Raw genomic sequence first — 4,634 nt, forward strand, 5'->3', positions numbered from 1 at the left:
TCATGGAGAACATAATGAGATGAATAAAATGGGACACTTCAAATTGGTTTTCGCTTTTCATTTACCTCTATTGTCGATGTTATTCTTATACTTTCAGGACGTTTCACTTTCATTCTAATCCTTCGATGGCACTATTTGTATCGGCATTGCTAAAGTTCTGCTCCTCAGATTTCATCATGGCATTTTACAAAATAACAAAGACAGAAAGTTTTGCTTCATATGGGGGAAGCGTGAGAAATGGAAGTGAGAAGCTATAGAGAAAAATTCACCTTCTACAAATAAATGAAGCAAAATGATTTTTAATATTTATTTAAGCCCAGCTAATCTTTTTTGTGAATAAAGCCAGTTCATAATAGTTAATAGTACATATATTATAAAAATAAAAACAAAATTCACCAAAATTTTTTTAAATAGTTAAAAGAAAATGATCACTTGAAGACCATCTACTTAAATTCCTTTTTTTTTCTTTTTTTAGCCGAGGCAACCCTTGGTTGACCTCACAGATTGCAAGGACCTTGTCAGTTTACAATCCTTTATTTTTTACGCCTACAGCACCTGGTCTTCCTAGGTGGTCTCCCATCCGAGTACTAACCAGGCCCAACCCTGCTTAGCTTCTGAAATCAGACGGGGTCAAGCTTGTTCAGGGTAGCATGGCTATAGACTTATCTACTTAAATTCAGTGTTACATTTTGTGCATTATCTCTGTTTAATATAACCCTGTCTATGCTACTGTACTAGCTGTATTTGTTTCATCTTTACAGTTTTTGCTAAATAATACTATTGTTTTAAACTATATATATATAGTTTATAGTTTAACGCCATATGTACAGTCTTATATATAGTTCGTTTAAAACAATAATATAGTGTTATATTTGTCATATATAATTACATTTATATTATATTACATTGTTCTATATAAACAAAAAATAATTTAAGACCTAAGAAGAGTTTGTCATGGTTAATTTTATATATCAACATGACTGGGCTAAGAGATGCTCAGATAGCAAGTAAAACATCATCTCTGGGTGTGTCTGCAATGGTATTTCCAGAAGAGATTAGCACTTGAGTCAGGAGACAGTAAAGAAGATGGCCCTCATCCATTGGGTGAGGTCCCAGACAGAACAAAAGGCAGAGGAAGGGCAAGTTTGCTTTTTGCTTCAATTGGGACATCCATCTCTTGTCCTGGCACACAGACATTCCTGGTTTTCTGGCCTTCAGTTCTGGACTGAATTACACCACTCTAGCTTGGAGCTGGCATACTGTAGGACTTCTTGGTCTCTATAACTTTATGGTAAATCCTCCTATAATTAGCCTTTCTTAGTCAATTTCTCTCCGGACAGACAGATGATAGATAGATAGATAGATAGATAGATAGATAGATAGATAGATAGATAGATAAGATTAGATAGATAGGCAGACAGACAGATCTATAGATCTGTAAATAGATACTGATATTGAGAGAAAGAGAGAGAATCTCCAACTGGTGCTGTTTCTCTAGAAAGTTCTGTTCGGACTTATCTATTAAAATTTCAGTATTTTTCTCATTGGCTTATATGAGTTTATTAAATAGCAATGCCATGAAATCCTTGCAATATTTCCTGAAAATATTTCCAAAGCACGTGATCTTTACTTTTGACTCAATATATGTTTGAATTTTATGGCAGTGTAGTTAGGTTTGATATAATGACATTCTTAAATGACAGTGTCGATTTCAAAGACTAGATCATGTCATTTATGCATCTGGGATTCTGAAGATGTCATCACTGAGGCAGTTCCTCCAAGTGATACATAAAGACTATCTTTCAATGTCAAATAAGAAAACTGCCCAATGTTTGAAAGCCAGTATTGCCAAAAAGGGTAGAAAATATACATTATTACATAACAAACAAAGTGGAATTATCTTCACAATGAGTCTGACACCAGTGGACTTGGCCTAGAATAACAGCTATCCGTAGGGTGTAGTTTGGTATGAAAATGACAGTCATCGGGACATGCCTCCCGCTCTGTCTTACCTTGGTGGAGCCTGAGTTGGTCTCACTTGGTCCCACTGATCTGACGCAGCAACTTCCCCTTCATTCCACCAGTTCCTTGTCAGAATCTGGGCCTTTCTTTCCCTGGAGAGTCTGAAGTATAGCCTGAATCATTCGAAAGGTATGTTGGGGGAGTGAGTGAAATCTTGGGCAAATTAAACATCGCTCTCAGAAAGAGACTGGCAAGTTTCCCAAGCGGATGGCGGGGAGGACCACGGGGCCCTGATGTGTGGGTCTCTGACGCTGGCGAAGGACCCCTGAGACTCAGCTTGACGCCCCTCATTCTCCTGTTCCCCTGACACTCCCCTTCTCTCTTTCCCACCCTTGCCGTCTTCTATCCATGTTACAGGGTAAAACTTAAATCTGCACCCCAATTAATACTTCAGAATAGTACCCCGCTGTAACTTGAATGAGAGATATTTGCCAAAACCTGGAGAAACTGAAACAGTGCTTCAGAGAGTAGGAAATGCAGGCAAAGGAGTGTCGAGCCCAGAAAAGTCCCTTCCACCATACCCGGGGTGCTGGGGGGGCAGGGAGAAGCTGCAGCTTCTGCAGGGGTCTTAACTCACATGTCCTTTTCCTGACTCTTTGCTACAGGTTATTTTGCTTTGAATAAATTTGTGTCGGACAATGCTGAGGCACAGACTTTAATAAGGGGTGTTGGGCAAGCCATGCTTATTTCATATTCAAATATGATCTTGCTTTTTTATAGATGGAGAAGCTTTTGCCCAGAAAAGCAATATCCCTCAACACGAATTATCCAGAAGGCAGCTCTGGCTTGGGTGTTTTTCGATGTTTTCTTGAATTATATCTACATCCTCCTGCAAGCCTCAGATGTATACTTTTCCTTAGACAAAGCATACAGACATCTAAATGTTATAAAATAAAATGGGCTTTTCAATGGGGGTGTTTTAAGAATTTCTTCAATTTCCGAATTGGATTATCTAATTTTACCAGTAAAATAATGATGAGAAGGGGAGAATCCTGAAGCCACACTGGATTTGGATATTGAGTGACGGGCTGGGCTCACTCACTAGCTTATGGTCACACTCATTTACAAAACATCCTCAGTGTATTAATAAAAAAAAAGCATAGCTCAGCAAACTTATATCAAAGTATATATCCTGTGCATTTAAGAGACACAAAACTGTTAATCTAAGACTATATTGTGCGTCTATATGAGACTAAATTAAAAAAAAATGTGAAGACAGACAAAAATCACAAAAGTAGTATTTTAAACATTTTCAATTTGTGACTATGAGGTTTATAGCATTTATTTTAAAACTTAGGGTATAGTAGTAGATATAGCAATAGGTCAACACATCTGTAATTAAACACCATTGTACAATTTGATAGATTTCATAGCATAACCAAAAAAGGAATAAAATTACTATAAAATTAATATTTTAAAATTATATGTACTTTAAAAATATGTTTTTCCATGAAGAGTCTTTCTTGAAATTACATCTTTTCAAAACTGGAAGTATAAAAAGAATGAGGAAATTAAAATTCCACTTCTGAAAATGCAGCACAACTTGCTGAAAATAATTATTCAGTGACAGAAATAAATGCATCTGAGAGCATGTGAGTGTAATTATGTACCACAGGTAGTAAATGTCATGTTATGTTTCAATGATTTTATGGATATCAAACTCATCTGTATGCTATTTCTAATAGCAATTTTATGACTAAAACTAATAAATATAGGAAACTTCTGATTTTTTAATAATACGAGGGTTCTTATGGTGGTAGTTTATTCTGGCTGATGCAAAATGATAAATCTGAAGGCTAAGGTGAAAGTAAGCTTTGAAAAATAACTTAAAATATTAAATGTGCTCCTCATCCTAGATCTTCCTAAAGTCATTATTGCATTTTTTGAAAGTATACTTTAGAGGCTTCTTTTCCACTTCAAAGTTAAAGCCATTAAACTTACTGTTCCATGTAATAAATTAATAAACAAGAATAGATTAACCAAATGATATGGGGCATTACTCTCTTCCACTTCCTCTCCTTCTCATCTGGTTCACTGTTGTTTCTCTCTTGGGAAGTGGTGAAAAGTTCTATTTAAATTTAGATTGAATAAAGTGCTCGCTAAGATATTTCAGATTCCCAGAAGTGTGCTATGTGGTAGAGAGGGAAAAATAGACTTTTTTTTCCCCCTTCCTGGAGCTTTTAAATATGCTGGGCTATGAGCAGCTCTGTTGCGTTGGCTGCCAAAACAACTCTGGCTGTAGCTAAGTTCCCACCGGAGCTGAGAAAGCAACCCGGAAATAGTTCCCCTAAATGCCAACTATCTTGTGTGCCTTGGCAAGCTCTAACATTGACCCGAGGCGTTTCTGCCTTTAATTTGTGAAAACACTGCAGACTTTGCTAGATGCCAAGGCAGGACATGACCAACAGCAGCATCCACCAAGCAGCTTTTCTTTGTGGTTGACACTCTGCCTGAAGGGGTTCCCATCATTGTGACTTCCACCAAAAGGGGCTTCAACATTTCCTAGGAGGACTGCCCACGCTGTCTACAGCTGGGGTAAGACGAAGCTTGTCAAACTGGGGCGCTTTTCAGAGTGAAAGAGGGTCCAATTAACAATTATATCAAGGCAGTAC

At 37.2% G+C, this 4,634-nt stretch overlaps 1 pseudogene; it reads right to left on the bottom strand.

The window, feature by feature from the left end:
• Positions 1 to 543: 543 nt before the first annotated feature.
• On the bottom strand, positions 544 to 662 carry LOC112483283 (annotated as a pseudogene).
• Positions 663 to 4,634: the final 3,972 nt, after the last annotated feature.

Source organism: Pteropus alecto, unplaced genomic scaffold (genome assembly GCF_000325575.1).
Source record: "Pteropus alecto unplaced genomic scaffold, ASM32557v1 scaffold65, whole genome shotgun sequence".
Taxonomy (NCBI): domain Eukaryota; kingdom Metazoa; phylum Chordata; class Mammalia; order Chiroptera; family Pteropodidae; genus Pteropus; species Pteropus alecto.